The sequence below is a fragment of the Peromyscus maniculatus genome, chromosome 6 (assembly GCF_049852395.1).
Source record: "Peromyscus maniculatus bairdii isolate BWxNUB_F1_BW_parent chromosome 6, HU_Pman_BW_mat_3.1, whole genome shotgun sequence".
Lineage (NCBI taxonomy): Eukaryota > Metazoa > Chordata > Mammalia > Rodentia > Cricetidae > Peromyscus > Peromyscus maniculatus.
Window position 1 is genome coordinate 68548793 of NC_134857.1, and position 21469 is coordinate 68570261.

At 53.4% G+C, this 21469-nt stretch overlaps 1 protein-coding gene, 1 long non-coding RNA gene and 1 other non-coding gene across 13 annotated transcripts in view; 2 read left to right on the forward strand and 1 right to left on the reverse strand.

The window, feature by feature from the left end:
• Positions 1–206: 206 nt before the first annotated feature.
• On the forward strand, positions 207–313 carry LOC121830578 (U6 spliceosomal RNA). The gene has a single exon (XR_006073795.1). It is a non-coding gene; the product is annotated as a U6 spliceosomal RNA (small nuclear RNA).
• Positions 314–13382: 13069 nt separating this feature from the next.
• On the reverse strand, positions 13383–19012 carry LOC143273892 (uncharacterized). The gene is made up of 2 exons (XR_013052154.1): positions 18911–19012; positions 13383–17128 (listed from the first exon to the last, which is right to left on the reverse strand). It is a non-coding gene; the product is annotated as an uncharacterized LOC143273892 (long non-coding RNA).
• Positions 17104–21469, forward strand: part of Mef2d (myocyte enhancer factor 2D) — a 30540-nt gene continuing 26174 nt past the window's right edge. For 7 of the 11 annotated variants that reach the window (XR_013052153.1, XM_076574409.1, XM_076574402.1 and 4 more), the window contains exon 1: positions 17865–18002. The gene's annotated coding sequence lies outside the window, so the exon portion shown is untranslated. Of the gene's footprint in view, positions 17380–17864; positions 18003–18236; positions 18907–19113; positions 19353–21469 lie in introns of those variants that run through there. The other 4 variants (XM_006976391.4, XM_076574407.1, XM_006976395.4 and 1 more) reach the window with 3 other exon arrangements.

A 21469-nucleotide genomic window follows, 5' to 3' on the forward strand; every position in this document is an offset into this window, starting at 1 on the left:
CCATTAAAAGCAGCAGGGGCCTGAAATGCAGACAAAGCTTGACAACAGGCTGGTGTACACGCCTTTAATTCCAGCACTCAGGAGAAAGAGAAAGGCAAATCTTTGAGTTTGAGGTCAGCCTGGTCTTCAGAGAGAATTCCAGGTCAGTTCGGGCTACACAGAGATATCTGCCTCAAAAATTTTTTTCTTTTAATTAAAAAAATAAAGTGCTCACTTTGACAGCACATATACTAAAATTGGAACGATACAGAGAAGATTAGCATGACCCCTGTGCAAGGATGATACGCAAATTCATGAAACATTCCGTATGTAAAAAATACATAAAAATTAGCACCAAACAGTGGTGGCACACACCTTTAATCCCAGCACTCAGGAGGCAGAGGCAGACGGATCTCTGAGAATTTGAGGCCAGCCCAGTCTACATGGTAAAAGAGCCAGGACTACACATTGGGGCTCTGTCCCCCGCCCCACAAAATCCTTTTTTCTATATTTATTTATTTTTGTAGGGGGGTACGTGCATGCTATGGTGATCACTTGAAGGTTAAAGGACAACTTTCAATTCTTCTCTCCCATGACGTGGATTCCGGGGATGCAACTCAGTGGCTAGGCTACCCACTGAGCCTTCTCCCCAGCTACCCAGGAAGACCCTTTCTCAAAAAATACAAAACAAAGATATCACAATCAAACCTATGTGAATGCTCTTCTTAAATTCAGATGCATTATGCAGCATTTCCCAGAAATTCTGGCCCTAGAAATAGGAAACCCTTTATTCTTTTATTTCCGTGTTCCGAGGCCTGCACACAGGTCTTCCTGCTAAGGACGCCGTCTCCAATTGAGCAGCTGTCCCCAGCCCCTCCAACCCAAAGGTACTTTCTCTTTTCTTCTTTTGTTTCACTTCAAACAAATGAGCTAGTACACATGCTGTCTCAGCACAGAGAACTCCAGCAATTCATGCAAAAGTAAAGTTCAATCTCCCCGCCCCCATCCTCCTTACAGGTGACACTGTGGGCAGCCTGGGACAAACCTTTCAAGGTCTTCCTTCCACACGCTTGCCTTCATGTGCATGCTCAGATCATGGCTAACTGTAGTTCCCAAATGGCTGTATTTTCTCTTTTACCTACTCATACCTTCTGCTTGAGGCAGTGGCTCTGGCCTCCACTCGAGAAGCTAGACGGCCTAGCACCCCCTGGTAATGCTGTGTCCCCCCAAGGCCAGTCATCGCTATGGTTTAGATCTGGCCTGCATCCTGCTAGGGTTTCTGTGCCCCAATTTAATCCCTGCTGTGTGGTGTTAAAAGGGTGGACACTGGACTGGAAGCATACATAGCTCAGTGATAGGAAGAATGGGAGACTCCAGGTTCAATCCAAGGCCCCCAAAGAAACAGAGAAGAGGGCAAAATCTACAATGACTGTGTTTTTTGGGGGGAGCCTTTGGGAAGTGCCTGGGGTTAGAAAGGGACTCTTGAGTGGAGCCCCATGAGTGACTTTCCAGGAAACACAAATGCCAAGTTCCTATTATTGCCATCTGATGCCCCGGGTTACGCTGGGACATCCCTAGCAAGAAGACCACCATGAAATGTGGACAAGATGTCCAAAACTGTGAGCTGAAAACCAACAGGCCTGTTACTGTTTACGAGTTATAATCTTGTGGTATTGTGTCATCATTTTGTTTGTATTTTTGACAAGTTCTCACTATGAAGATCAAGCTGGCCTGAAACTCACTGTGCCGCTTGCCTTGGCCTCCTCCCAAGTGCTGGGCTTACAGGAGTGAGTCATTGTGTCCCATTGATATTGTGTTATTAGCAACAGAAAACAGGCTGACGCCGTCATCAAAAGCAACAGCGCGGAGCTAGAGAACGTTAAGAATGATAGAGCGTTCTAAATCAAATCTTCTCTTTAAAAATGTGTTTAGTGCTGGCCACAGTGGCATAAGTCTCTAATCCCAGGACCTGGGAGGCAGAGGCTGGTGAGCTTCTGTGAGTTCGAGGCCAGCCTGGGCTACAGAGTGAGTTCCAGGGCAGCCAGGGCTACACTTTGAAAAACAAACAACAGCAAAAATGCTAAAAGTTAAGAACTCTGACTGCTCTTGCAGAGGACCCACGGGGCAGCTCACAACCAGAAGATCCACTTCTGGCCCCTGAGGGCACTGCATGCACATGTTGTACATACATACAGACATGCAGGAAAAACACCCATGCACATAAAATAAAAAATTTTGGCCAGGCGGTTGTGATGCACGCCTTTAATCCCAGCACTGGGGGGGGGGGGGCGCAGAGCCAGGTGAATCTCTGTGAGTTCGAGTCCAGCCTGGTCTACAAAGTGAGATCCAGGACAGGCTCCAAAGCTACACAGAGAAACCCTGTCTCGAAAAACAAACAAACAAACAAAAAATTTTAAATATTAAAGTAAAATTGAAGGCAGGACTAGTGATTGAGTCCTATAACTCTGGCTACTGAGAAAAGCTGTTGGGACAAGAAGTCAGAAGCTCCAGGCCAGCCCGATTGTCACAAAACAAGGGTCTGGAGAGATGGCTCAGCTGTTAAGAGAACCGGTTGATCTTCCAGAGAACCCAGGGTTGACTCCCAGCACCCACATGACAGCCCACAACTCTCTGTAGCTCTAGCCTCAGGGGATCTGAGGCCATCTTCAGGACTCCTGGACACCAGGCCCTCATGTGGTACACAGACATACATGTGGACAAAACACCCATACACATAAAAATAATTTAAAAAATTTTTGAGACAGGGTCTCTCTCTATAGCTCTGGCTGTCCTGGAACTTACTGTGCAGAACAAGCTGGCCTCAAACTCAGAGACCCACCTGCCTCTGCCTCCTGGGTTCTGGGGTAAAAAGCATATGCCACTGTGCCCAGCACTGCATACATTTTTTAAAGAGAAAATGAATTAACATAACACTGTGCTAGGCACAGTGCCTTTAATCCAGCACTTGGGAGGCAGACACAAACGAATCTGAGTTCAAGGCCAGTGTGGTCTACAGAGTGAGTTTCAGGACAGCTAGAATTACACAGAGAAACCCTATCTCGAAAAACAAACAGACAAACAATAAAAACCTGCTGGACATCTATAGCTCAGTGGTCAAGCATTTGCTTAGCATACACAAGACTCTGGGTTCTATTCCCAGTGCCACACACACAAAGGAAAGGAAATCTCAATTAAGTGGGGGGAGAGATAGAAAGGGAAAAGGGAGAGGGGGGGATAGGAGAGGCAGAGGAAGAAGGTAGAGGGAAGGAGGGTAGAGAAAGGGAAGGGGAAGGCAGAGGAGAGGAGGAGAGAGAAGAGCTTGCCAACATGGCTGTCTGTATGGGTCCCTCACTGCAGGTGGTGAACCGCACAGGGTGGGACCAGGAAGTTGTGGAGCTAATGGGGCTGTAGATTCCATCCTCTTCCTTCGAGAACTTTGGGTTTCTCTGACTTTTCTCAGCATCTGCCTTAGAGGAGCAGGAGGTTTGGTCTCACCCTCGCTCACCAGTGTCCACCCGCACCAGCATGAGGTCAGCGTCTGGCCACCCTGGGTACCTTTGCTCCAAACATGACCCCGACTCTGCCCCTTGCCTACCACTGAGGAGGGTGTTTTGCTACAGTCCTGGCACTCCACTAACACATTTGCAGCCCCCCTCTTGAATTTGACTCTAGTGAAATGTCTTCTGCAGGGGCTACAAGCAGAAGCCCCATCCATCGTTTCCAGACAAGGGTGGGCATTCTGCTTTGTTTACAATTGTTATTTTTGCAGCCCTTTGTGAGTAACCCTCACATGATCAAAGCACTAACGAAGTCGTGGCTCAGAGAGGGTCAATGATTCACCCATGTCACACAGCTAAAAATGATGCAGCAGGGATTGGATTCCAGAGGGCGCTGACCCAGCCTTCTCACCTAGCCTTTTCTAAATCTGAGATCCCTATGTGCCCAGACTGGATCTGTGGTGTGTGTGTGTGTGTGTGTGTGTGTGTGTGTGTGTGTGTGTGTGTGTGCATTCTTCCTTCCTTCCTTTCTTTTTTGTTTGTTTGTTTGGTTTTTCGAGACAGGGTTTCTCTGTGTAGCTTTGCACCTTTCCTGGAACTCACTCTGTAGACCAGGCTGGCCTTGAACTCACAGAGATCCACCTGGCTCTGCCTTCTGAGTGCTGGGATTAAAGGCGTGCATCACCACTGCCCAGCTTTTGTTTTGTTTTTTTGAGACAGGGTTTCTCTGTGTAGACCTGGCTGTCCTGGAACTCTCTCTGTAGACTAGACCAGGCTGGCCTTGAACTCACAGAGATCCACCTGGCTCTGCCTTCCGAGTACTGGGATTAAAGATGTGTGACACCACCACCTGGCTTCATTTCTTCTTTTAAGATTTATTATTTAGAGGCCAAAGAGATGTCTCAGCAGTTAAGAGCTCTTGCTGCTCCTGCAGAGGACTTGGGTTTGGTTCTCACCACCTACATGGTGACTAACAACTGCCTGTAACTCCAGGGGTGGGAGATCAGATGCCTCTCCTAACCTCTGTGGACTCCTGCATGCATGGCATTCATGAAGGCATACACATATAGATATAAAATATTACTTTTAAATTAAATATGTTTATTATTTGTGTGTGTGCATGTGTATGTGTCCTCAGAGATGGAAGAAGGCATGGGATCCCTTGGAGCCGGAGTCCTAGGTGATTTTGAGTCACCTGATGTCTTACTTTTCTTTTTTTTTTTTTAAAGATTTATTTATTATGTATACAGCCTGCATAGATGCATACACATCAGAAGAGGGAGCCAGGTCTCATTACAGATGGTTGTGAGCCACCTCATGGCTGCTGGGAATTGAACTCAGGACCTCTGAAAGAGCAGCCAGCGCTCTTAACCTCTGAGCCATCTCTCCAACCCCAATGTCTTACTTTTCTATTGCTGTGAAGACACCACGACCAAGGAAACTTACAGGAGAAAGAGTTTATTGGGCTTACAGTTTCAGAGGGTGAGTCCATGACCATCATGGCAGCATGCAGGCAGGCGTGGTGCTGTGGCAGTAGCTGAGAGCTTACATCTTGATCCAGGCAGAGAGCGCTAACTGGGAATGATGTAGGCTTCCGAACCTCAAAGTCCACCCCCAGTGACACACCTCCTCCAACAAGGGCACACCTCCATCTCCTAATCCTTCCCAAACAGTTCCACCAACGGGGGGACAAGCAGTCAAATGTATGATCCTATAGGGACCATTCTCATTCAAACCACTACATATGACCTGGCTACTGGGAACTGAACTACTCCAGTCCTCTGGAAGAGCAGCAAGCTTTCTGCCTCTATCATCATCATCATCATCATCATCATTATTTTGGTGACACCTTCACCATGGTGCTTGTAAGGTCTTGTTCTAAGTGTGCTTCAGTGTTTGTGGGGTGTTTGTGTACTGTGTGAGGATGTATTGCTGGTGCAAGAAAAAGCAGAATGGCCAATACCTAGACAGGAGGTATAGGTGAGAATTTTGGAGACAGAGAGGACTCTGGGAAGAGAAAGATGGAGAAGTAGAGTAAACAGGATATACAAGAGGAGAGGTAACAGCCACGAGCCATATGGCAGAGTGTAGATGAATAGAAATGGGTTAATTTAAGTTGTAAGAACTAGTTAGAAATAAGCCTAAGCTATAGGCTGAGCTTTCATAATTCATAAGAAGTCTCCATGTCATTATTTGGGAGCTGGTGAAAGACTCGTTACACTTCAGTACTTCTCCACCAGCAGCTTGCCACTGTGGTCGTGGGGTGCTGGCTGTCTTCCCCGGCAATGGTACGACCCAAGCTGGTTTTCCCCTGATCCCTACCCTTTACTCTTGTCTGGGCCCATGCAGTACTGAACTGCAATCCCACAGCTACTTTCTGAGTCTTGTTTTGTTTTTTTTGAGACAGGGCCTCACTAGCTTTGGCTTCTCAACCATCCTCCTGCTCCAGCCCTGGGAAAGCTGGGATTCTAGGCACCAGGGGCCGTCTGGCCCCACAGCCCCTTGCTGCTGGGTGGACGTGAATTTACTCACTGGCCTCTGTGACCTTCCAGTTTCCTTGTCCGAGAAGCCTCCAAGCCTTGGTGAACAACGAGGTGGTATAAAGCAGGGTGGCTGGTACAGAGCAGGAATGGAAAGGAAAAAACACTTAGACCCATTTTGTCCCCAACTCTTTCTCTACATAAGAGGCTCTGTCACTGCCTCATGTCCCCTCAGCAATTAGCCCTGGCTTAGGTCTGGAACGTGTGAGACCATGACCTCAGCTTCCATCTCCTCTTAGAGGACAGGACCACAGGAGGCGGGGGCCATACCAGGATGAATGGCAGAAGACTGGTAGCTAGCAGGTGCCCCATGGGGGAACTCATTGTCACAATAAACCACTGGGTATGCGTACCCACTACCCCTCAGGGTTCTCCCATACTTTGACCAGTGGATTCTAGCTGCTTAGTAAAGGCCTGTTGAAGAGAGACATTCTCATCAGGAGAGAAACTGAGTCAGTAAAAGACAGCAAGAGAATGGCACTGGCCCTGTTTCAGCATGGAGAGGCTTTGTGGCATAAATCTTGCTGAAGACACAGCCTTCACTTGAGTGAAGGCCGGGCGAGGAAGAGCACTCTGTCTTGGGTTGGTTCCATGGGCCCTCCAGCTGATGGGCCCTGCCCATCTGTGCCACAGTGCGGCCAGCCTGAAAATACGAGGTGGCACAGTGGCATAGCCTCGGATCCCAGGCCCGGTGACAGGGTAAGACCCCGTCCCTTAGAACAGCAACAAAGCTGGCCACAGTCACGTACATCTGTAATCCCAGTACTCGAAAGCCTGAGGCAGAAGGATAACTAGGAGTTCAAGGCAAGTCTGAGCTACAGATTTGAGATCCTATCTCAAAATAAGACCCCACCCCACCCCACCCCCTACACAGAGACTCACAACTGAGAGGAGGGCTGGGCATAGTGCTGGAATTCCAGCACTCTTGGAAAGTAGGAGAATCAGAAGTTCAAGGTCATCCTTAGCTACATATTGAGTTTGGGTACCAGTCTTCACCATAAGAGACCCTAAGTAAGTAAGCTAGTAAAATAATAAGTAAACTAGAGAAGGTAGTGGTGTGGTAGGGAAGCCAGATCTGAAGAGTACTAGAGACGCAGTGTATGCTGTACCACTCAGGGGACACGTCCAGCTGCTTCCAGCCCCCACCCGCTTCTACCCCCTTTTCTGCAGGAGTCACCCTTTGGCCCTTTAAACAGAACCCCTCCCCGCCTTTTCAACAAGCAAGCACTCCATCCTGGGCGACACTGAAGCCCAGGTCTGTGCTTAACCTTGTAGTTCCTGTCCTAGCCTTCCTCACACAGCCCTAGGCTCTCAGTCCTGTGAGTGTCTAAGGCACCACCCACCGTCACCAAGCTAGAGAGGGCTGGCACACTTCTTTCTCAATGCTCGATGAGCTGTGGTCATCCTCGCTCTGTAGCTATGGGGAGGCAGGAGAGCGCTATAAACTTGGCTCACCCAGCTCTTTGCAGTCTCCTTGCTCACCAGCAGTGCCAGGACCCCTCCTATATGCCTTCTGTTGCTTGGTAACCATGCATCCTCCCCATCCTACAGCAGTGCCCTGGAAACTCTGGTGGTGATGCAGGAGAGAGCCTTGCTGGACCCCGCAGGACCTGATGAGCTACTAGTAGTCGGTATGTGGAAACATGATCCAAAAAGGCCTCGGTGTGAACGGGGCTGCTTCACATCCAGGCCCCATACCACCTCTGGCGCTTAGCCTGTGTGGGCATGTCACCTCTGGTACTTTTTTAAAAAAAAAAAAAAAAAAAAAAAAAAAAAAAAAAAAAGATTTATTTATTTATTATGTATACAGCATATGTGACTGCAGGCCAGAAGAGGGCGCCAGGTCTCATTACAGATGGTTGTGAGCCACCATGTGGTTGCTGGGAACTGAACTCATGACCTCTGGAAGAGCAGTCAGTGCTCTTGACCTCTGAGCCATCTCTCCAGCCCATATCTCTGGTACTTTCACATCTTGGCCTGCATTTCTGGGTCTGTACCTGGGGACTCTTCTTCACTAGCTCAGGCTGCACTCTGTCATTTTGGCTGGCTCTTGTCAACACACCCACATTTCCAAGGCCCCACCTGCCAAGCATGTAGTAGCTAGCCCTCACGCCACTTCCCACCAAGGACCAGCCACGGTAGCCAGTCGGTGATGTCTCAACATGAGGACTACAGCTCCTGGGCCATGGTGGGAGAATCCCAGGAGGAAGACTCAGGAGCATTGTTTTCTCAGCCGGCAGTGGGCTCCCAGAGAAACCACACTGGCCTTAGGGCCAAGCAGACCAGGGCTGGGCCCTGACTAGAAAGGCTTGCACCCTCACTCATTCCTTTATGTGGGCAGTCCTGGGGGGTTCAGTGTCTGTGCCGGCCAAGATCTCTCCACCCAGACCTTCCACCAACCAATAGCAAGTACCCTCCATAGGCATGGTGCTTGTCTAGATTCACCTGGCTGTCCTCTGCCATCCAGCCTTCCTGGGTCACTGATACTGGACTTGACAATATTTTTTGTGAGTTAAGGAGCTGGACAGAGCCGGGTGGTGGTGGCACACGTGCCTAGTCCCAGCACTCAGGAGGCAGAGGCAGGAGGATCTGGAGTTTGAGGCCACCCTGGTCTACAGAGCAAGTTCCAAGACAGCCAGGGCTACACAGAGAAACCTTGTCTTGAAAAACCACTGCTTACCTTCCCCCCTACCAAATAAAAAAGCTGGACCGAGAGGTTAGTCCAGAGCCAGCTGAGACAAGACACTGGCGGGCTGAAGGGACGTTCAGTGGGGTGGGGCAGTTCGCTCCCAGCAGGCTGGAGGGGTGAACTGTAGTGGGTTGCCTGCAGGCTGCCTTCTTCTAGCTGAGGAGGCCAGCAGATAGTAGACAGCAGGTACTTTTAGTCCCGGGCCAAGGGATCTCACCAAACCCCACTGCCTGATGCTGTTGCAACCTGGCGAGTTTCCCAGCTCTCCTGGGTCCCCAAGTAGAAGGGCTTAATTTAGCTCACTCCCCAACTTAGGCTTGAATAATTAAACAGAGTGGACAGAAATAGCAGCTGGACAGTGGAGATGGGTTATTTTGGGGTTTTCTGGATCACACTGCTCCTGGTGCCACCCAACCTCTACAGAGGGCGGAGTCAGCGCCAAGGCTGCTGGGAGATTCCTGTGGGGAAACCCACCTCACTCTTTGGGGCTCCATGGGTCGTTAGGGCTGCTCTGAGCCAGAGGAGAGTCTCAGCTCTCCTTGGGCCTCTTTTTCAAAGATGGGTTGGTACCACTGCCTCCCGGTCTCAGTTATTCCCAGGCAGGAAGTGCCCTCTGGTGTCTGTCAGGCCTTCAGTCTTGGAGAGGGTGACAGAAACTGACAAGGAGCTCAGTGAGACAGGCTGGACAAGGACTAGGAGGTGGTCTCTAACCACAAGAACCTGGAACCAGGTGGCAGGAGGCTCTGTTCCCTCACCACAGGGAGCGAAGGGGGGGGGGAGCAGAGGCAGAGATGGGGGAAAGAATGGCAGCTGGGGGTAGGGGTGGGGGAGAGCAGGGGTGGGAGAGAACAGGGGAGGGGGAGAGCAGGGGGAGAACACCCAAGCTGAGTTAGTATCCGGCCAAGACGATTCTGCCTGAGACATTGCATTGTATATCTGTAATTACCCTCTCTGCTGAAGTCAGATGGCAGATTCGGGCTATCCTGGGCTACAGAATGAGAATGAAGGCTGTGAGTCTCCTGGCAGGAAGCAGGTACAGCCTCCCATGTTTCTCATGGCTAGCTGAGGCACCTTTTAGCTACAGAGCTGAACTTTAGCTCTTGAGAGTTAAAACCTGCCAGGATCATACTACTCTCTCCCTCGGGATAATTTCAGCGTGGGAATGTAGTCCAGACCTGGGAGACTCTGAAGTCATTAACTTTTTCTTTTTATTCATTTAACAAGGTGTGTATTGTTTCGCTTTAGATGGTGTCTCCTGTAGCATAGACTGGCTTGGAGCGCACTCTTTATGCAGTCCAAGGATGACTGTCCTCCTCGTCACTGTGATGTGGTGTCACTTTGGTGCTGTGACGAAACACCATGACCAAGGCAACTTCTAGAAGAAAGCATTTATTTGGGGGCTTGCGTACAGTTTCAGATGGTGAGTCCACTGTTATCATGGCAGGGAGCGTGGCAGCAGGCGGGCACAGTGCAGGAGCAGATCAGAGCTTACCTCCAGATCCACAGGATGGAGGCAGAAAGAGAGAGAGAGAGCGACTGGGTCTGGGCCCGGGGTGGACTTTTGAAAGCTCAGTGCCACGCCTCCTCCCACAAGGCAACATCTACTTCAACAAGGCCACACCTCCTAATTCTTCCCACATAGTTCCACTAACTGGGGACCGGTCATTCAAACATATGAGCCTAAAGGGCCATTCTTATTTAAACCCCCACAATGACTGAATGCTTGATCCTTCCGGTGCTAGTATTTATTACAGGTGAGCACTACCACACTTGGTTTATGAGACATTGAACCCGGGCTTTGGGCATCTAGCCAAACACTCTAAAACTAAGCTAACAAGAAATCTTTAGGTAGGTATGGTGGTGCACTCCTTTAATCCCAGCACTTAGGAGGCAGAGGCAGGAAACATTGCCTCCCTCTGTGAGTTCAATGCTAGCCTGATCTACAGAGTGAGACCTTGCCTCAAAAAAACAGAAAGAAAAATAAAGTTTATTTTTAATGAATTTTTGTGTGTGCTGGGGAGGAAAGACAAGGGCCTCTCATCAGTTATATCACTAAGCTACATCCTCAGCCTTCATGCAACAAACTTTTAATCAAAATGTATCGTGTTGTTTTATTTTTATAATTTTATTATTTTGCCTAAGGCATGCCTATGTACTGTCTGCATGCCTGGTGCCAAAGGAGGACAGAAGACGTCAGATCTACTGGAACTGGAATTACAGACAGTTGTGAGCCTCCAGGGAGGACCCTAGACCCTCTGGTCCTCTGGAAGAGCTGAGCCGTCTACCCAGCCCTTCCTCATTTGGAGACAACTTCTCACCATGTAGCCCAGGCTGGCCTTGAACTCACAAAGATATACCTGCCTCTGCCTCCCAAGTACTCGGGTTAAAGGCATATACCACCATACCTAGCCTGATGTTTTTTAGAATGAATTTTAGTTATATGTCTGTGTGTGGGTAACATGTGAGTCACCTGATGTGGGTGCTGGGAAATGAACGCAGGTCCTCTGCAAGAACAGTAAATGTTTTCTTCCTTCCTTCCTTCCTTTGTTCCTTCCTTCCTTTCCTCTCCTTCCTTCCTTCCTCCCTTCCTTCCTTTCCTCTCCTTCCTTCCTTCCTTCCTCCCTTTCTTTTTTTTAGACAGGGTTTCTCTGTGTAACAGCCCTGGCTGTCCTGGAACTCACTCTGTAGACCAGGCTGGCCTCGGACTCACAGAGATCCGCCTGCCTCTGCCTCCCGAGTGCACCACCACCGCCCAGCACAAGTGTTTTTTAACACCTCTCCAGCACCATGATTTACTTTTATTTTGATATATGTGTGTGGGGGCGCATATGGGTACCTGAAGAGCTGGCATTCGGTCCCCTGGCGCTGGAGGTACAGGCTGTTGTCACATGGGTGTGGAAGCTGGACTTGAGTCTTCTTCAGAAGCACTGAGCCATCTACTTCAACTACTGAACCATTCCTCCAGCCCCAGCAAACAATAATTTATTACAGGGGTGTGTGTGAGCGTGTGTGCGGGCATGCGTGCGCAAGCACTCTTGTGAAGGTCAGAGGACCACTTTCAGGGATCAGTTCTTTCCTTCCATGTGGGGTTTGGGGATGGAACTCAGATTACAGGGTTGACAGCAAGCCCCTACCCACTGAGCCACCTTGCTCACTCTCAACAAACATTCCTTAAAGCACCAGCCATAGGCTCCGTCTTGCATTTGGTGCTGGAAATAAATTTTATTGCCTTATTCTCGAGAAGCTCGCAGTTTAGGAGGGGAGAGAGAAGGTCATTGCAGAAGCCAGGCTTTCAGTCTGGGTACTGCTGCCCAATGAGACTCTGTGCTGAAAAAGATTGACAACCCCACGCATGCGCTGCTCTCCTCCTGGGTGTCTGCCCCAAGCCAAGTGCCATCCAAGTCCTTCCCAGAGCTCTTGAGAAGCTTGGTGACCTGCCCTGATTGTCACACCGGCACTGTAGCCTATGTGCGCACACACTCACAATATTTTTTTAATTTTTATTAATTAATTAATTAATTAATTTTTGTGTTTTTTTTGAGACAGGGTTTCTCTGTGAAATAGCCCTGGCTTTCCTGGAACTCTCTCTGTAGACCAGTCTGGCCTCGAACTTACAGAGATCCGCCTGCCTCTGCCTCCCGAGTGCTGGGATTAAAGGCGTGCGCCACCACCGCCCGGCTAATGAACGATTTTTAAAGGGTTGTGTGAGACGGCTTTTCTGGGTAAAAGGTGCTTACCATCAAGGCTGACGAATCTGAACCCCCACAGGTCCACAGGTCGTGTCCTCTTACCTCTGCATGCATGCTTGCTGTGTGTGTACTGCTCACGAACAGAGAAACTGACGTAGAGGTAATGAACAACAAAAAAGGAGCTTAGCTAGGCATGGTGGCACACACTCTAAACCCCACACTCTGGAGGCAGGGGCAGCGGGATTTCAGTGAGTCCCAGGCCAGTCAGGGCTCCACAGTGAGATGTTGTCAAACCAACAAGCCAAAAGCTTCCGCTGAAATTGCCCTATTGAATGCTCACACTATGTCTGTCCTGGAACTCACTCTGCAGACCAAGTTGGAACTCAGAGAGATCCGCCGGCCCTGGCAGTGCTTCCACACAGCTAAAACTCATGGTTCTTGGGTTTGTTTGTTTGATTAGTTTTTCAAGACAGCGTTTCTCTCTGTAGACTCGGCTGTCTTGGAACTTGCTCTATAGACCAGGCTGGCCTTGAACACTTAGATCTGCCTGGCAACTCATGATTCTTAAAGGCAAGGCTCCTTTGCCTTTAGACTCAGCCTGCGTCTCCAGTTCCTGGGTTTCTTTCCCAGGTAAACAAACCCAAACGTCTCAGGGATCCAAAGGAAAAGCTTGGTTTAGCATTCGCCCTCTTGAGCTGGGGCACGGAGCTCAGTGGTAGAATGTGGGCTGGCTGTGTGTCAGGTTCAAGCCCTAAAGGGGAGGACGAGGGAGGAGAGGGTTAAAAGGGGGGCATCGGGCTCCGCTGTGAAGAGCGCTGACCGCCCCAAATCGCCCAACTTAATGATTTCAGACTCGGGAACCCAAAGGTGAGAGGAGAGAACCAAGTACGGCAGATGACTGTCGTCTGATCTCCACACTCGTTCACACCACACGCACAATAGAGTAAAATAAAAAAGAACAAAAGAATATACTCCCCTATGCTGAGAAGTCTTTTTAAAAAGTTTATTAGTACAGTACGTGTGCCGGTGTGTGGGGGGGAGAAAATGATGTACGTGAAGGTCAGAGTTAGCTAACTGGGGAAATGAAGAATCGCGGGCTTGCACAGAAGCACCTTTATCCGCTGAGCCCCTTCGCCGGCCTTATGCAGTCCTTCTCAAAGTCTCCCCTGCATGTCTTCCTGCTCCAACAGTTTCCAGCATTCCACTTCGCTTTTCCTTTCTCCGGTAACCCAACAGGCCCGGAGCGACTGGCCCTTTAAGATTGCCTTCTTCCCCCCACGTGCTGTCTGGTTGGGCTGGCGATGCTGACGCACGATTGACGTCAATAGCAGCTGGTGGAGTTTGGGCACGAGGAGAGAAGTTGGGATGGGGGTTGGGGGGGGGAGCGGAGCAAGAAGGCGATCATTTGCATTTAAAGGGGCCTCTTCCGACTTAATCCGCGCTTTACAGAAACGTGTACTGGGCAAACTTTCTGTCCTAGGCTGGAGATGGGGGCAAGAAAATGGCGTGGAACAACTAAGGTCCGTGACGGCGGGCTTGAGATGTCCTTCCGCGGAAAATGGGAAATAGTCCGTCGGTGCCCAAGCCGAGAGCACGTGACCCGGAGGGGGTGGAGGCAGGAGCTGGGGGGGAGACTACTGTCGGGCTGTGTTCGCCTGCCCCCACCCCCACATCCTGCCCACCCAACTGCAGCTGCCACCACATCCTGCCCAGCCGGGGGCAGGGAGCTCCTGTGGGGGTACACGGACCCGGGACCCGCTCTGGCACCTCTCCCTCTCGGCTCCGGGGGCCTCCGCTCTTGTCCTCACGTCTGGTCCCAGACACCCCGACTCTCGGCACTACTGTAGGGCACAACTGTGTCACACGGAACTTGACTCCGGCGGACTCGGCTACCTATCCCTCACCTCAGCTCTGCCCTGAAGCGGAGTCGTAGGCGCCCACGATTATCGATGCAGAAACGAGGTGTTGAGTAGAAGAGTTTGCACAACCCTAACTCACACAGCTACGCACACACATTTGCTGAGCGCGTTCCACGCCAGCTCTGCAAAGCTCTGCATCCCCGCAGGAACTCAGGAGCTGGGGAGGAAAAGTACCTTAGGAACCAAACCCAGCCAGCTAGTGCGTCCTGAGGAGACGGGGACGGGGGCAGCGTCCCACCTTCGCGCTGAGAGCACCCACGCCCACCTGCTGAGGGTCCGGGTCGCTAGCGTGGTGGTAGATGCGGGGAGAGATGGGGAGGTGGGGTGGGGGTGTCTTTGCTGGGATCATCCAAAAACTGGAAGAAGAACGAGCTAGGTGGCTGAGGGTGGCTGAGTTGCGGGTGGAGGTGGGGACTGAGAACTGTCCAGATGGCGCAGGGGAAGGAAGGTGAGGAGGGCCTGCCAAGCAGCTCACCAGACTAGAAGGGACCGCAGGAGCACTTCTCCTAGGCTGGGGAAGGACTGCCAGGTGGAGGAGGGTGCAGAGAGGGATGGGGACCTGCGGGAAAGACCTTTCCAAGCGCAGGTGAATTAGAGAAGCCTGAGAAGGGGCGGGTAAAGGAGGGATAAGTTTGGTTTGCCAGGGAGCCTTGTGAAGATGGCATTGCAGGTTGAGTTTAGACGGCATTCTTATCAGGACTTCGGTGGGCAGCTAAGTGTTCCAAGGGCCCACGGGGGATTTTACAGCAGCTTTGGGCTGGAAGGTGACTTTTCTTTAGAATAGATGGGTGGAAGCCGGGAGATGCCGAGCAGGCCTGGCAACGTGAGTTTGAGCCCCCAACCTATGGAGAGGTGGAAGGAGAGATCGACTCCACAGAATCGTCCCCTGACCTCTAAGCACGCACCATGGCACACTAACAAACACAAAAAAATAATAAGAGATAGGTGCACAGTCAGAGATGGGAGAGGAAACGTGAGACACAGTCATTTGCCACCCAGAGGATTCTGGGATGGGAAGTCCTGGGGCCAGAAAAAAAGAATTCAGGAAGTCCAATTTTCATCCAGCCGCCAACATTACCTTGGCCCTTTTCGGTCCTCTGTGGAAATCAAGACCTCACGATCTTTACCTTTTCTCTTCTCTTCCAAGACGTTTTCAGACTCTGGATTTTGCCCCGCTTGGAGTGTTACTGCCTCCCTACTCTGTGTGAGCTGTGAAGTCAGCATGGCAGCGTCCAGGGCCCCCACCTCCCCGCAGCTCTGCCCTCTTCTTCCCCTCCTAGCTAGTCCTTTAATACCTTCCCCCAGGTGACTCACCTTCCTTCCTCATTCCTTTGTTAAGGACTCAACATTCCAGGTCTAGAATGCCCAGCCAGCCAATCATAGCTCTGGAAGGCCCGCCTCAGACTGGAGATTGGCTGGGGTTGCGGTTGGCGGGAGGCTCACCAGGCAGTTCTGGGAGAGGTTGGGGAGGGGGATTCTGGGAAAGGATTTCTCCTGGGCTTGGTGGTATTTTGAGACACAATCTTCAGATGGAGTTGGGCCAGAGGGTTCTCTGGCTTGGATAGCCTCCAAGGTTGAGGCAGGTTGAACACTCCTGAGGGCTTAGCTGTCCCGGGCCCATCCTGGTTTGTTTTCCTATGAGCTGGGACCCAACGGTCTGAAGGCCGTGTTCCCAGGCCTCTTCCTAAGAAGTCTTTCACAGCAGCCCTGGATCTCTCCAGTCTCAACATTCTGCTTTTCCCGACGTCGGAAACAGCCGGAAAATAAACACCCTGATGACTAAACGCTTTCTCCAGCTCGAGCCTGGGGAAGCACTAAAAATAGAGGCCACAGTGAGGGGAGGTTCCCCACTGGGAGGGCACTTTCCCATCCTGCTCCCACCACTGCTTCAAGAGCCCGAACAAGGCTGCGTTCTCCAAGTGCTTGGGGGAAGAACAGATGCCCTCCCTGAAGTACTGGGGGCAAACCAGCCTGCTCCAGAGTACTGGCATCTCTGCGCTGGGCGCCCCACCCCCCATACTACTAGGGAAACTAAAGAGCAACATTTGGGGACCATGTGTGATACTGTATAAATCGGGCTTCGGGAGGGAGGGGCCAAGTAGAAGGGCTGGAAAGGGAGGCCAAGGGGATAGATAGGAGCCTGCTAGCTTCCTGTTTAAGGAGGTACATGTACGTCTCCAAGCTCTTTGCAGAACCGTCCTATTGAACTTCCCCCATGAGCCAGCCTTGTCTGGACCCATCCTGGCCTCAAGGGCTCTCATTTCCAGCTGAGCAGCCCGAGGGTCATGACAGTGTAACATAAGGTACTGTCCTAGTCTACCGGGAACCAAACTCACACCAGATTCACAAGTTAGATACTGTCCTTATCACCTTCATTTTACCCGAGAAATGTGCTCTGCTCCTCATAAACAGTAGACGGATTTGAACCAAGACAGCCTGACCCCAAGACTGATGTTTCTAACCCGCCACGTGTTGCCTCTCCTACCAAAACCCAGAACAAGGACTTGGTCCAGTAAACCAGACCCCGGTTTGTGAAGAACCTCTGTTCTACAAGGCTTTGAAGTCCAAGCCAGACTCATTTCCTCAAGCTCCAGGTAGAGCCAGCCGAGGACTTGGAAGTGACAGGATGCCGGACAGGAAGTCTGACGGGTCAGTGTTCAGAAGCAGTGGCGCGCACAATCTTGTTGTGAAGCACTTAAAAATTCGCCACGCCCAGAAGCCACCAGGGATTTTAAAAGGTTTTGCTGTTGTTGTTTGTTTTTTCAAAAGAGAGTGACTATTTCTTCTTTAAGACGAGGTGGCTCCTGGATGTTTCCTGTAAGGCAAGGGAGGTGGTGGTTGGGGTCCCGCCCCTTTAAATTGCCCCTTGGTAGTTAAGTGCGCTGGGGCCGCAGGCACTGAAGATTAGGTCACCCGAGAATTATGCACTGTTGCTTTAAATGTCTGGGCGTCAACCGAGCCGGCCAGGGGAAAGGAGGGGACCTGTCACAGGTAGAGGGAGCAGCGGAGCTCCCCAGGTAACCCCCGAGGAGAGACCGCGATCTGGCTTCGGAGCTTTGTCACACAGTAAGTGGAGGAGCTGGGGCCTCCCAACACTCCAGTCTCCGCAGAACTTATCTACTTAGACCTCTGCCAACTCTGGGGTCGGGGCGCTGAGGTCCCCGCGGCCTCGCTCCGTCCCGCAGGCGGAGGGATCCGGGCTCCACGCGCCGCGGTCGCGCGCCCCGGCGGGGTGGGGCGCGGGCGAGGGCAGGGGGCGGGGCTGCGCCCGAGGCCGCCCTGCCAGGCCCCGCCCCCTGCCCCGCAGGGCCCTCCCATTGGCCCCCCGCTTGTCCGTCACCCTCGTCTTCCCCCCCCTCCCATCCCGCAAGCTAGGCTGCGCGGTGCCTACGTCGGCCTCGAGTCTAGGGCTGGAGGAGTTGCCTTTAGAGCCCGAAAGGAGGAAGGAAGCAAAATATCAACAACCGTCGAGGCGGCTTGGGCGCTCGGCCGCGTCCCCGCCGCCCGCCGCCCGCCGCCCGCCGCCCCCGCGCGCACCAGGGGGTCCGGGTCCTGCGGCGCCGCCCAGGCCGCGTGGACGCGGCGCCTTCGCTGTTCCCCCGCCGGAGCTCCGGCTTCGCGCAGCCGAGGAGACCGTGGGCCGGGCCGAGGCTCCGGGCGCCGTGACAACCCCGTTCCCCTGCGGGCTGGTGAGTCGCGACGCGCGCCGGCCCCTTTAAGAGCCCCTCCCCCACGCCGCGCGGCCGGGCGCAGGGTGGTCTGGAGTGCGAGGGGTGCCAGGGCGCCCAGGCACGAGCGTCCCGGGCCGGGCGGGGCGGCGGCGGCGGCGGCGGCGGTGGTGGCGGTGGCGGTGGTGGTGCCGCCGCCGGGGCGTCTGCTGTGACAGCCGCGCCTGGCACCCGAGCCCCCGCCGCCCCGCGCTCCGGCGGGCGCAACGCACGTGGCTCCGGCCGCGATCTCGTACCCGTGGGGCCCCCGGGTCGGGTGTGTCAGCGACGCTCGCTGGAGAGCCCCCTGGCCAGGAGTTTGCCGCTGCTCGCATCGGACAGGACCTCTCGGGGCGGGGGGTGGGGGAGCCTCCCGTGGCCGGTGCTGGCCGAGCTGGTGCGAGTAGGGTTCGAGTGGTGAGGCTGGCCCAAGGGACTGCGATGCTCCCGGCCTCCCATGGCAGAGAGGGGGCAGCGAGGCCTCCTAGAGATTCCACCGAGCCCTTGGGGTTTCCAGTGGCCCTGGGCTACCCAGCTTGTCCCGAGTGCCAGCTCTGCCTGAGACTGACCGGCGCATCAGGGCCGGGCGAGGGGAGTACGGTGGGTGGATCCGGTACCCTGCCCTCCCCCGTGTGAGTTTCCCTCCGAGGCCTAGCTGCTTTGGCTGAGTGAGTGGCCGATCTCCCCCCTCCCCCTGGCCCTCGGTGGGTCTGAGCTGCCTGCCTGCCTGACTGTGGGAAGTTTGCCGTCTGGGACGGTGACCTTGGGCTGCTCTGGCCGGATCTCGGAGGGGAGCCTACTGAGTGCACTTGGCCTTGGGAGCTGTCCACCTTCTGCTCCCCTCCCAGAGCTCGCGGAGGTATCCGCGGAGGGGAGCGTTGACGAGGTACCTGTCAGTGTTCCCAGACACCCAGCTTCTGGCCTCTGGCCACCGGCCACCAAGCCCCACTGCTCAGCCTGGCTGTCCCGGCTCCCATGGCCTTGCCTGTGAATGAATTTCCTTCCTGCGTCTTCCAGGATGGGGGTGGGGTGGGATGATTGTGGGAGTGGCTGAGAACCTTGTTATGTGGGGTGGTTGGGGAAATACAGGAGCTTCTGTAGAGCACTTTTTCCCATTTACCCCAGAAACGGACGCTGGGACCTTGGCATCTCAGTAGTCCTATTCTTTGTTGTGATTCCTGTGCCCTTCACACGTTTGCTGTGTGTGCTTGCTGCATGTACTTTTGTAAGAAGAGTCACTTGGAAGGCAGGAGCCTTCCCTTCATTCATTCCCATACCTACCAGAGTGGTCAAGCATTTCACCTGAGATCACACAGCAAATCTGTATCAGAGGTTAGTGTCCCCCTCTTTCCGCCACAGATTTCATGCAGGGAGAGACTCTTGAGATTAAGAACGAAGACATACATGCCTTGCTCTTGCAGCCATTGGCCTACAGAAGCAGCAGGACCCAGTCAGAAAGTATGGGAAGCCTTGTGTGGGGGGGATGGGCACAGGGCAGGTGCTGCCTCTGCTAAAAGCCCAGGGCCTGGAACAGAGTGTGGGGGACTTGGACAGGAGGCAGGTGCAGGTTGCCCATCCCCCTCCGTGTGGTGACACTGGGCTGGAGGACCCTGCTCCGGCCCTCTGGCTCCTAGTGCTAATAGGCTGGGCGATGTGACAGGCTGGCTGGCTGCCGTTATATAATCTCTCTCCAGCAGGTTTTTTTCTCTCTCTTCTCCTGGTCTTCCTGGGTGGTAGGGTGGGGAAGGTAGAGGAGATCTCCCGAGTTGGGAGCTGGGCCCAGGGCATGGGGCTAGGCTCCCTGAGCCCCCCACTCTGACCCTGCTCAGGAAGGAGGCCTCTGCCGCAGCATCCTTTGCTCTCGTGTCCTTGGCCTGGACCTCTGCCCATCTTCCCAGCTCTGTCTTCCTTGCCAACTGAGCCCCCCGGCCTGGCCCCGGTCCTTGTTGGACAATTTGCCACCCACACTGGGGTTGAGTGGGTAGGCTGGCTTTTCTCTGTTGTGTCCACTTCTCTGCCCCCACCCCACCCCCGCCCAGACAGTGTACACGGCCCACAGAAGAGCTGCAGGCAAGGGGGACACTGTGAGTCCCATAGACAGTTCCCTGAGAGCCCATTGGCAAGGGCCAGACGTAGGGCTGAGACTCTGTGGTGGTGGGCTCTTCCCACCCCTGGGGACCACGCCTGGGATTTGTAGGCTCTCTGAAGCCAGCTGGCCTGAGAAAATGATCTCCTTCACAGGGAAGCGGGAAGGAGGGATGGTCGCATGCCGCACGGCCTCCGCACCAGCAATCACTGGTGGCTTTTACGAGGTCGTCATGGGGCCAGAGTCCAGCCAACCCTCTCTGTCCTTCCGTCCCAGTTTGGTGACTTACTCATGGGGGAGAGGTGGCATTAGCTGCTAGGAGCCGTGTTATAGAAGCGGACATCTGGCTGTGTTGTGGCTGACATTGCCCTCTACACAGTTAAGGCTGGATAGAGCTTGGATATCAGAAAGAACTTCCCTGTGAAGCTAGGTTGGGGGAAAGATGGCTCTTAACTTGGCCAGGGGAAAGAGGGGACTCTCAGGCATTCTCCAGTGACTCTGCTAAAAAGGCTCTGACCTTTGGCCCAGTGGGGCTGGTGCAGTTTGGCTCCTAGAATATTTTCTCATCTCTCCCTGCCGAGGACAAAACATATTCTGAGGAGCTGTCCTGGAGCTGTGGGAAGCCTGGCCTCCGAGCCCTTTCCCCAGAGAGCAGGCCGGGGGTCCCCTGCAGGCCCCGCTGCACCTGGCAGCCTGCAGCAGGTCACGGGACACGCGGGAAGGTGTACAGCGCACCCTTGGGGGTGTGACACCCACAGAGCAGCTGTTGTGCTGCGGGGGTGGGGGCAGCAGTGGTAAAGATGATTAAAGGATTGGAGAGTGGGGGGTGGTGAGGGAGGGACTGGAGGCCAGGCAGGAAGGCGAACGAACGCGCACAGGACCCAGAGAGCCTGGGCTGGAGCAGGGTTGAGGTCAGAGCACAGATGGGCAGGCAGGGCCTGTCTGTGGAGAGCATGCTTTGTGAGTCAGGGAGCACTGGCTGACTTCCACCCTCCCCTGGCTAGCCTCTGCCCCCCACCCTGGCCTGAGCCTTGGGTAAGTTGCCCCTCTCCCCGCTCAGCCTCAGCCCTCCAGGTGTGCAGGGGCCTCCCTTTTGGTGGCAGAGGCACCTGTGTGTCTGATGGATGGTCCATGCTGGTCTTTGTCCCCATCTCCCATGAATGAGGCTACCGGGCTGCATCTGGGGACAAATCCTTGGTCTAGGAGGTCCCCGAAGCTCTCCAGATCCACCTTTCCTTTGTGGAGGCCCAGCTCACGTGCCACCCCTACTCCGGGTGTCCCTGGCAGAATTAGGCAGGACTGCTAGTGTGGCCTGGATTGAGGGGGCTGACTGTGACCGACAGCCCCTTCTGTGTAAGGGTAC